At 35.3% G+C, this 12,261-nt stretch overlaps 1 long non-coding RNA gene across 2 annotated transcripts in view; it reads right to left on the reverse strand.

The window, feature by feature from the left end:
- Nucleotides 1-12,261, reverse strand: part of LOC115029219 — a 47,321-nt gene that overhangs the window by 28,683 nt on the left and 6,377 nt on the right. For both annotated transcript variants that reach the window (XR_003834778.1, XR_003834777.1), the window contains exon 3: nt 11,438-11,542. This is a non-coding gene — a long non-coding RNA (uncharacterized LOC115029219). The remainder of the gene's footprint in view (nt 1-11,437; nt 11,543-12,261) is intronic.

The following is a 12,261-nucleotide window of genomic DNA, read 5'->3' on the forward strand; positions in this document are numbered from 1 at the left end:
CTCTCCTCCCATTTTGTTAGTTAGGTCTCTCCTCCCATTTTGTTAGTTAGGTCTCTCCTCCCATTTTGTTAGTTAGGTCTCTCCTCCCATTTTGTGGGTCTCAGGGATTTACTGCAGGCCATCAGGCTTGGGAGTTACTGCTTATATCCTCCCAACATTATGACTGGCCCAGCCATTATTGTTTTATTTTAAAGAACACAACTAATCAATTTGTAGAATTTATTTTCAGTTCAGCCATTATTATAGGACCTTCTTCTGTTTTGAAATTTTACAGGGACAGTATAACATTAACATTAGTGGACAATAAATTCATATACTCAGTTAATGTCAATAAAATAGGGCTATTTAACCAGATATAAAAATAATTTCTCACCAAAATGCTCCCAAAATACATACATTCCTTAATTTCAGAATCAATATGAGAATTGTATTCTAAAAAAGAACCATAATCAATTAGAATATGTGATCTGACTGTGATGAGAACAGTATACTTATGTTAATTTGATGCTTTTGGTTCAATTCCAAAAGGGCAAAACCTGTAAAACTCTTATGGCCATTTCCTGAACACCACGTAATACCTGAAGAAGAATGTTTTTGAATAAATTTTATTTTGCATGCATAAACATGAGCTCATATTGACAAATGAGAGACTTACTCAGGGATATAGGTGACACTGTGGAGTTCCTGACAATCACTGCACTAATTCACAGTTTTCAGCTCCTCTAGTACAGCTGTGAAATCAGCAGGGAGTCATTCCATTATATGTGATTTTTACACATTTGTTGGTTAAATCTGAACATTAAATGCAATATTGTGCATGCAGGGGAATTACAGAGATTTGTGTATGTCCCTGGAGGGTGTGAGATCTATATGTCAATAAAAGATCCATAAATGAGTCCATCTGTAAAAGATGTACATCTCTTTCCCACTGATGCTTATGGTATACCAGCCCTGAGAACTCTCAAAACAGCAGGGAGTTACAAAATCATGAATAACCTGAAAATGGATCCCACAGATTAATTTGTCATTTTCTTTAAGAAAGAAGGGATTTCCAAGGAAAGTGTAACATTATAATAGATTCCACTCATTAATTTAAAACCATAACAGTGACAGAGATATAAAAAATAAGATTGAACAATCTTTAGATTCTTATGAATGGACTCAGCAAAACTGAGCAGGCTCATGCTTTGGGGGCATGTAAAATATACAAAATATATTTCTGATTGTACAACATTACATGCTAATATAGATCTGTAATTGTGCTTAATTTCAAAAAGAGTGGAAGCTTTAATTGCTCAACATATCATAGAAAAGTTTTAGGTTTCATATATATATATATATATATATATATATATATGAAACATACATATATGAAACATATATATATATATGAAATAAATATATATATATATTCATATCAGTATCTTCAGGTTTAGATCAATTTTAAATTTGAAAGAAGAGTTTGGCTTATAATTCTAATTTTGTTTTTCAACAGTTTTGAGATATTATTTCATTTAGTACACGAAACATTTTTAATGTTAAGGTTTCCCACATTATGTAATAAAAGATTGTGGTCTAGAATAATTTTTTATCATCTTTTAGACTTGAGTTTGCAAAAGATAAAGAATTAGATTTGGTAGTTTACTAATGAGAAACATTTCCCACAATTTCAAAGACTGTAAGATTTCTTAGTATATTTGAAAATAATAAATGAGAATAATATTTTTAAAAAGTTAACACATACAGACACACATGCACACAAACACACACACATATATTACCGTTAATAATAATGTTAGACTCATAATACTAGAATTATTAACGTTAATTAAGTATTCTGGAATCATTTGTTTACCAGAAAATATTGTAAAACAATCCAAAATTTGATAGCTTGTGTTCTCCTATGTGCTTTGAAATCTAATCCTTAGTGTGATTGTATGTAAGCAGAGAAAATGTGTCTATCATTAATTATAAGTTGGTTACAACCATGAGTGGGATTGGCAACCCTTGGAAGTACTTAGCAATAAGAAAGACATTCTGTACTCACTAAGGAGTCTGATTCTCCTCCTTTGCAAGATCTTCGAGGCTATCAGGGACATCCCGGCATTCAGATGTTTGAAAAAAAATCATTATAAATTACACAGACCACAGTGCTCTTTTCTAAGAGCCCAAATTTATAATAAAATTTCTCAGGCTTATGAGAAGAATATGAATTCTTAAGTGTTTTGGGGTGGAATTAACTCTTGATCTCTATTAGGTCGATTTGATTTATATCATTTATTTGCAGATAAATATATTAACATAACCCCAGACTCTTAAACTCTCACCTCTCTTATTCTCATCTCTAGCTCTCCTTTTCCTCATCCCTCCCCCCCCCCCCCCCCCCCCGCTTCACCTTGCCATGGCCAGCCTCTCTTTCTACCTTCTCTGCTTCTCTCTGCCTTTCTACAATAAAGCTCTAAAACCATAAAAAAATAAATAATCCCAGAATTTCCTCCCTTGATGCATTCTTCTTGGATCTTTGTTCACAATCCATGATCCATGATGCCATGATGCTGAAGTTGTCAGTCCAAGGAAGCCAAACTGTGAAAATGAGAGCATATCAGTTTGCCATCTTTCTGTGTGTTTGAGTTGTGCATCAAATCTGGAGATGATCACCCTGGCCTTGATCAGCCTACCTGAGAGGTTTACAACAATCATCTCAGGAACGTGATAATCAACAATTTAAAATTGCAACATAACTATGCTTTATAAACACAATGGCCAACAGGATAATGACTTTGGAGCAAGGCCTGACAAGATGGTGGAGCTTTGTTCTCTTCTAAGCATTATTGATGCTCCTGACATGNAGTCACACCTTGGTGACACCACAGAAGATGGCCAGAGGATGAAATATGCTTTTAAAAGGAGAGAAGGGCAGGGCATGATAGACTTGCTTTCCTGTAACCTAGTCATGTCTCTGACTCTCTTAGTCCTGAGAATGAAAGCAATTGTTTTTTTTTCTTTCTGTTGTATTATTGCTAATATATGTATGTAGTATCCATGAATAATTTCATGTTTCCATATGTGCCAGCATGGGCACATGCACATAGAGACATGGAGTGACATTGAGGAACTCTCTTTCAATATCTTCTAGGTTAACTATTGAGGAGAGAATTTCACTTTGCGTGAAGCTGTGTCATTCCATATGGTCTAGTTGCAAGTTTACTTCATGGATGGCCAGTATTCTCCATTCCCCCTTGATGTAGGATCTAGGAATCATATATATATATGCTGGAATTTAAAAAATCATTAAAAGTAAATTGTTTATGAAGACCAACAATGCCTCCTCCCTCAAAAGCAATTGGTTATCTAAAATAGAAAAAAAAATCAATAGCAAGCATGGGTCTGCCTCCTTTGAGTTTTTCTTCAGGACTGTTCAGGTGATTCATAAAACATTATAGGCTATGACCTCCGATGGTAGAAGCTAAGTTTCTCATCTTGAAGATACAATGAAATTTGGACAAAATTCACAGAGAATCTAACACATTTGGACTAAATGTACTTTGCATTATGTTATGTCTAAGTAAGGTTTACATAGACTCATATGTTTGAACAAGCCAATGGGGACCAGGTACTAGAATGTGGTGGTTAACTAAGAAAAAAAAAACACAATTGTGACCAGTGTGGTACAATAAGCCTAAATAAAAAAAAAATGGGATGCATAACTTTAAGGAAATCAACATCTCATAGTTCTCTTCCTCAGGGATGCTCAACAGCAAGGAAATCATTCTTGATACAGGAAACCAATCAAACTATCAAGGCTACTGATGCAATGGAGCTCAGTGGTGAATCTATAACCACAAATTGTTAAATCATTATAATTCCTAATTGCTTTTTTTTTCTGTGAGCTATATTATTTTTATTGGTCTTATTCATGGTTACCAAATATGTCTGAGGTTAAACATACACACATCACATTGCCATTCCCAGTTCATTGATGGATTTTAGTTATCATTTGCATAAGCCAATGCTCATATCTGCAGAATAGAGACTAACACAACTCTATATTTTGTCTTATACCCATAGGTGAGTTTAGTTCTCACCTTTCATCAAAGAAACTTTCCTTAGCAACAGAAGGAGACTATTTCAGAAAAAACAACCACTAAGCAAAATATGCAGTTATAGATAGAGTCCCAAATGACACACCTACAACACAACACCTGCAGGTTAGGTTTAAGAATAATATACAAAATTGGATGACGAAAACTTGTGAGAGAAAAGGAACTTGACTGTGAATTTATGTGTCTTAGAAATGTCAGAGAAAGAACACCCATAATGACTAACCAACATGACTGCCAAAACATGATCTGATCAAGGACAATAACACCAGACATGCTAGTGTGGAAGAGGAACATTCATGAACCCCCAAATCTGGAAAAAGTACTAGACACAATGGAAAAAAATGCTGAAGCTGGAGAGCTGAGATCAGGAGAAGCAGCTTTAAACAGGGAGAATATGTATACTAGAATGTATATATACTAGGTAATGTTTCGCGAAATTACATATATATTATAATTTATATCATACATATGTGACCACAATTAAACAAAAGGAGATCATAAATTTAAATGAGAACAGTGAGATAGATGGAAAGAGTTAGATGGATAAAATTAAAAGGGAAATGATTGTCTTATAGTTTAATCTTGAAGAGTATTCTAAAAGATTCTATGCTATATTCATAAGTACATTGGTAAAAGTCACCTGGTAATAAAAAAAAATAGATGTTCTTACCTTTAGGTCACTTCATGCTGTTAATTTATCTCTTTTGATTAACAATGTGAAAACCTAGATGCACAAAGAATTATCTTTTCTGATCTTTCTCCTGTCCTCACTGGATATGTTTCATGCAAAAAACTCATATTAACTTACCTTTAATCTTCTGTGCATTGAATTATGAAACATATGTTTTTTTCTAAGTATTTCAAATAAATTATTCTAAGTATTAACTTACATTCTGTCGGATAGAAAACCTTCCAATACTCCCACCTCTTACATCACCATTATGATCCCTCCATTTTCTAATGCACCCCCACTATAGAACAACAGACCCACGGGTGTTAGGAGAATATAACTGATAACATATTTTCCCTCTTTTGTAATTACTATCTGTTTCTGTTTGCCTTCATTGCATTTGTCAGATAAAACATCATGGTCAGTTTAAAGTTGCTAAAAGCTAAAATCCAAACAATTCAATTTCAGCTATGATGATTCAAGGTCAAGAATGTCTGTTTTATTGTACTTTCAATGGAAATCACCCCCAAACTCCTTAGTGGAGCCACATCTCCATCCATTCTTCATATCACTGAATTTTAATACTTTTCCTGACCCAAACCAGTTTGTCCTCAATGCTTCCTTCTCATTCCATTTTCATTTCTTATATCACACATTACAGTATCTCTAGATTAACAGCCACATAAAAGAAAAATGCCTGCCGTTTATCCCATTTGCAATTCAAAGCTCTGTAATAGTTTCTGTTATAGAGCAGGCTCATAAATTAGTAATCTTAAAATCCTATTTTATTGCAATCTGCTTTAAAATGGACTTCTGATTATAAGTGAATAACTAAAACATCTGTTTTAAGACAGTGTCTTACAGTGTAGCCAGCCTGTCCTGGATCTCATGGGAAGTTTTTTGTCAGAGTCCCAAAAGCTGGGACTTACAGGTACTGAAAGGTAATCTAAATATCAGTAAAATTTAATATAAAGAAATAAATTTTTTCCATGCCAAAAATTATAAAAAAAAACATTGAATCCATTAAGTACAATGCTACCAATTTTGGTTGATATAAAAATGAAAGCATATTAAAACAATTGTATTAAATATTGTTGAAAGCTTTTCCATTTGAACTCTTGTGAATAACCTAAAGCAGTACAAAAATTTTAAAATACAGCTAGCTGAATGAATATTTGAGAAGTATATTCCATGCCAGTTTAAATTCATGATTATGTGGGTTTAAGATTTTGAGTATGGAAAAATGTTGTCTATGTATCTATTAGGTAGTTAAGTACTGTTTATCTGTAAAGGTAGAAAAACCTAAAGATCTCATTTGACCCATTAATGGAAGTTTGATTTTTCACACATCTAACAAGTTAAAAATGAATATGAGCTGCCCCATCTCATTTTTCTTTGTTCTAGAATCTTTTGTTTCAGAATACTCTACTGCATAAATATTATGCTCCAATAATAGTTCAAGTATATAATACCTTGCATGGAGTTTTAAAGAATCTTGCCTTTGATATTATGTTTCTTAAAGAAGAAGAGATGAGAAAAAGAGCAGGAAAAAGATGTCTGAGGACAGTAAAGGAAATCCTACATCCTGAGCTTATGGTAATGCAAAAGTAGTCATGGAGTTTTACTTCAGTCTCTCCATCTATGCTGTTCATGGGATATGTGAGCCTTAAAACACATTCTAGAAGGTTTTTCTATCCTTCCCTAGACACTGAATTAGGACCAGCACAATTTCATATTGCATAAAACTGCCAGCCAAGGCTCCCTATTCTTCCTTTAATGTTCCTTTTCAGTGTCTCAAATTTCCTGCTCATTCCATCTCTCCAGACACCTTCACTCTCCTTATTATTGATTCACACTTTATATTCAAAGTAGGGATTTCTTTCCCATTTTCTAACAAAAATGTGTTTTCCTCAATAACCCTAAGCTTTATACTGAGATGGAGCCTTGGAGTAAAATTATTCTAATTAGTTTCTTAAAGCCAAAGGAAATTGAAGGAAAAAAAATGGAAGATTTAAAACTCTCACATTCACACAACATTTTTTTTTTTGATCAAAGAATAGCAAGATTGGGAATTCTTTTTCTTTTGCCTAAGAAATTATCACACAATCAAGGATCATGTAGAAAATTTAGACATAACACAAAATTATATTTTCACTTCATGAAACACGTAAAACATAGAATAAAAAATAGAGACACTGTGTGTGCAGTAACAGTACAGAATCTGCCTTCTCAGTTATAGCAATCAGTCACCAGAGCAGCAATTAGGATACATAAAATGAGATTGCCTCCTTTTTTCTCACTAGGAGAGCCTTAGTGTTTATTCCCACATGCTTCACAGGGCCTGGTGATTGAATCTTTGTTGTACTTCAGTACAATGCTCTCTGCAACATGAAACTGCTCTCTTTACTCTAAGGTGAACTTCTAGAGGTCAAAGAACTGTTCTACCCCACGGCAGCATGATTCTCATTTTCCTAAATTGTTGATAATCTGATAATTTAGATTTTGTCAATTCATCTTATAAATTCTTCTGCAAACAAACTACCAAAAAAAAAAATCCTTTGTCATGCTTTGTAAGGACTGGATGCTGGATTTAGTCCTAGTAACAAAATATTAAATATGTATTTTTCAAATTTGGACAGATGGACACAGTAGCACATGTCTATGACCCACTCTATATCCAGACCGAGGTATAAGTATTGACTCCAGAATTAATCTTAGAAAAGCTTGGGCTATAAAGTGATACCCAGTACTAATACATGATTTTATGATGTAGCAAGAGACAGAAATAACAAACAAAAGATGTGTAAACAAGCTATATTTAATCTTTCATGTTTTAAGATCCTGGTATGACCTCATTAGAGTAACATGGCTTTACAACATAGGCATTCTGTCATGAGTCATAAATAAATTGATTCTCATGCAGTATAAATCAAATGGTTAGTTAAGTCTTTACAATGATTTTTATTATATCTAGTAATGAATGGAAGAATGTTTTAAGAATAAATTCAGACAAAAAGAACAGAGAAGGTAACTAGCATTTGTTCAAAAGAAGAAATTAGAATCTCCATCTCTAAATAGCAGCCCACTCAAGCACATACAGATACCTACAGCTAAGCATCAGATGGATGTCAGGCCCAACTCTTATGGAAGAGTTGGAGAAAGGATTGAAGGCCTTGAAGGAGATGGTAACCTTACAGGAAGACCAAGAAAGTGAATTGACCTGTACCCCTGGGAGCTCTCAGAGACTGAGCCATCAATCAAAGAATAAACCTATGTGTCCCTATGTGCAACCTATGTAGCAGACTTACAGCTCAGTTTCTAAGTGAGTCCCCCAACAACTGAATCAGAGGCTCTCCGTAAGTCTGTGCCCTTACTGTAGTATCTGTTCCTCAACAGGGTTGCCTTGTAAATCAAACATAGATCTGATGCACCAGGGTGGACAGATACAGGGTGCCGAGTGTACCTTCACAGATGAGAAGGGGAGAGTGGATGGGGAAAGGTGTCTGGGAGGAGGGGACTGGGAGAGAGCAGCATTTGGGATATAAATAAATAAATAGGACTTCTTTACACTGTAAAACTTCCATATGGCAAAGATATCATCATTTGAGCAAAGTTCAGGGTACATATTACAAAAAGATCCTTACCAGTTACACATTTGATGGGTACTATCTAAAAAATATAAAGAACTTAAAAAGCTGGATACCAAGAAAACAAATAACCCAGTTTTAAAAGATGAGATACAGAAATAAACTGAATGTTCCCAAAAGAAGAAACAGAAATGTCTGAGAGTTACTTTAAAAATATTCAACACACTCTTCACTAGAGAAATGCAAATCAAAAGTACTTTATGATTTCATCTTATACTAGTTGGAATGGCCAAATCAATAAAAGAAATGACAATATTGAAGAAGATATGAGAAAATGGGGACAATTATCTGTTACCACTACTGAAACATACTCTGTCAAGGATAAGTTACATCTAATTGGGTTGTTGGCCAAAACGACACTTGGAAATTTCCAAGGTGGTATTGGGTGCTCTCCCAACCACATGGAAAGAGCTAATTGCTGAAGACATCACTGACATATCTTATTGAATACAGAGAAGTTAAGCTGTGCCCAACTAGAGCCTTCACCCCTACTGTCTAGTCTTTATGGTACTGGAAGACTCTGCTTGCTGACAGATGAGAAAGGTAAATACCAACCCAACTCTCAATCATGTAATCTACAGTGGTGAACTGTCTGTAGTTCACACTACCTAGTTATATTGCCTGGGCAATAATGACACAAATGTTGTAGAAGTTAGCAAGCTCTCTCACCTCTAACAGAAGGCCCTCCCCATTAGATGGAACTCATCCTTGACACAACTTTGATGGCTAAGAACTTAGCATGAGATTGTCCAGGGACACAGGAGAAGTCTAAATACTATTACAAATACTATCCTTCTGCTAGAACACAATAAATCAATAAAATAGCTCCTAATGATATTTGACTATAGCTGTAGATCCATGTCTCACTCAGCCATAAGCAGAGAAGGTTTCCTCTTCAGTAGATGGAAACTGATAAAAAGCAACACAACCGGACAATGTGCAGACCATGACAGACTGAACTATTTCACCCTCAATTGGTAATCTTCATCAGACTCTTTCCACCTCAGGTTTAATGCAATGCTAAAAAAGAGGAATAAGTAAGGCTATGAGTCATAGGGTGTGGAATATGAATAGACAACAGTGTCTTCCAGAAAAGCAACACTGATTTACACATAAACTCACAAAGGCTATGGGGGCATGCATAGGAAATCCATAGATGCGTGCCAGAAATTGTCTAAGAAGTAAGAGGGGAAAGTGGGCAGGAGCATCCATATGTAACCAAGAATCCATCTCCAGCAGACAACTGCTCACATAGGAAAATCAATTTTCTCCAACAAAGTCTCATTGGAAATACAAATCACACTTAATGCAGCTCTCATGCCCAGTAGTAGATAGTCAATACAAAATTAATTCAATAGTATTTTTTTCTAGATTTTGTTTCTCAAATTGTTTTTTCTGACATTTTTTATTCACCTGTCTTTTAGTTGTATATCATAGTTGCTGCTTTATGGTGTGTGTGTGTGTGTGTGTGTATGTATGGTTCTTGTGCATTTTGGTGCTTTTTGCTGTTGTTGTTTGTATTTTTGTTTGTTTCTTTGGTTTTTTAGTTGCCCTCTTTTTTATCTAGAGAGAATGAAAGCATTGAGGGAGATTGATGTTCAAGTGGGAAGGGTGTGGGAGGAGAAGCAAACCGGACAGGGGAAACTTATCAGAATATACTGCATGAATTTTAAATTAAAAATATAATATGAAGAAGAAAAAATAAAATAGCAAAGAACAATATAACTTCTTTATTTGTAATATTTACTCATGTAATTTTTAATATAAAATTATGTGATGTTAGAGTCACCCTCAAAGACTCTCTGAAAACGTTCCCAAGATTCCTACCTGTAGGGTATGGAGACTGCTGTATCCAGATAGGACTTCTAGTGGAAGGAGGGAGGCATCAACCCACCCACAAACTCTTCAACCCAAAATGCATAGGCTGCCAATGACTGCCCAAACTTTAGACCCATCTCATGTAAGAATCAACTCTTGACACTATTAATGATGCTCTACTATGCTTGCAGACAGGAGTCTAGCTTGACTTTCTCCTGAAAGGCTTTAATCAGAAGCTGGTGGTAACAGGTGCAGAGACCCACAGCCAAAAATCAGGTGGAGGTCTGGAAGTCTTGTGAATGAGTGGGGGTTAAAACTGAATGAACTGGAGGAGTGAAGGACACCATAGTCAGACATAGAGTCTAGTAAGCTGTGCCCATGGAGGGCAGCATAGACTGAAGAAGCATCAGCCAGGGACCACTCAGGAGCTGGAACTAGACCCCCTGAATATTTGTAGTAGTAGACTTGCATCTGAGCCTTCATGTGGGACCTCTAAAAATTGGAGTAGGGACTATCTCCGATACTGTGGCATGCCTGTCCTTAACTGGACTTCCTGGTTAGATTTTAGTGGGAGAGAATGACGTTAGTCCTCCTGTGATTTGATGTCCTAGGGTGAGGTGGTACCTAAAGATGGCTTACCTTCTTTGAGAATAAAAGGAAGGATGGGGGAAGGCTTTTTAAGCCTTTAAGGGACTGGGAGAAGGAGTAGGTTGCAATGAGGCTACAAAGTGAATAAATAAATAATTTAAGAAAAATATGTGATGTTAATGGCAGTCAAAATTAATTAAATTATATTTTAATATCTAGAAGACAAAGTGAACATTCAATATAATTAGAATCAGTGGCTGAATTGTGTAAAGCAATTTCTATCAATATCAATATAAACTTCAGAACACAATTGTAACAAGTTAAGAATAAAGGAACACAGTTTTTGTTGGTGATGTTGTTTTGTTTTGTTTTGTTTTACTTTTAAACAGGAGAAGATGGAGAGGAAGTATTCAAGGATCCAGAGAGGTCACAAACACCAGCAGAACCTGTCCAACACAGCAAGGCTCATAGGTGCTCAGAGAGCCTGCATGGGTCTGTGCTAGGTCATCAGCAAATATGTTGTGGATGTCTAGCTTTGGCTTTCTACGGGACTCCTAAGAGTGGGAGTGATTGTGTTGCTGACTCTTTTACCTGCTCTTGGGACTTCTCACCTGTTGGGTTACTTCTCCTAGCCTTGATGTGAGAGTTTATGTCTGCTCTTATTGCATCTTGTTACTGCAGTGTTAAGTTGATATCTCCATGAGGCCTGCTCTTTTCTGAAAGAAAACAAGGGAGAGGCGAGTTGAATGGGAGCCTAGAGGAAGTAAAGAACAGGGGAGTATAAACATGAGAGAAGAATAAGAAGCAAAATAATAAAAATAATCTCTTATCAAATACATCATGGAAACTTGAAGATAACATGATTACAATAACTGATTATTGATTGTTATTTTTGGTGTATTATCATTCACTTAAGACTTTGTGCATACTAGGCAAGTGTTCTGCTATCAATATATGTTAATATCCCTGAAAGAAATTATACTGTCCAGGAAGAAATCATCATCTTAAAATCAAATTATGAAAGCATGCTTGATGAATGAGAAAACAAAAATACTATTTTTACAGGGGTAAAAACAATGCTGTCCATTGTGATTTCCATAACACAGACAGTAATTTCTCATGGAGAGCAGAATTTACTGCCATTGAGAAACAGAGAAGATCAAAAGCCAAACCCAACAATAAGCTCTACTTCACAAAGTTGCTTGTACTAACAACCTGCAGTTTTAGAAGATGAAGTGGTTTAGGAATAAGCACAATCACAAAAGAACTCAAATGATATGTACTCACTGATAAGTGGATATTAGCCCAGAAACTTAGTATACCTGAGATATAAGATACAATTTGCAAAACACATGAAACTGAAGAAGAACGAAGACCAAAGTGTGGACACTTTGCCCCTTCTTAGAATTGGAAACAATCACCCATGGAAGGAGTT

This window comes from Mus caroli, chromosome 14 (genome assembly GCF_900094665.2).
Source record: "Mus caroli chromosome 14, CAROLI_EIJ_v1.1, whole genome shotgun sequence".
NCBI classification, from domain to species: domain Eukaryota; kingdom Metazoa; phylum Chordata; class Mammalia; order Rodentia; family Muridae; genus Mus; species Mus caroli.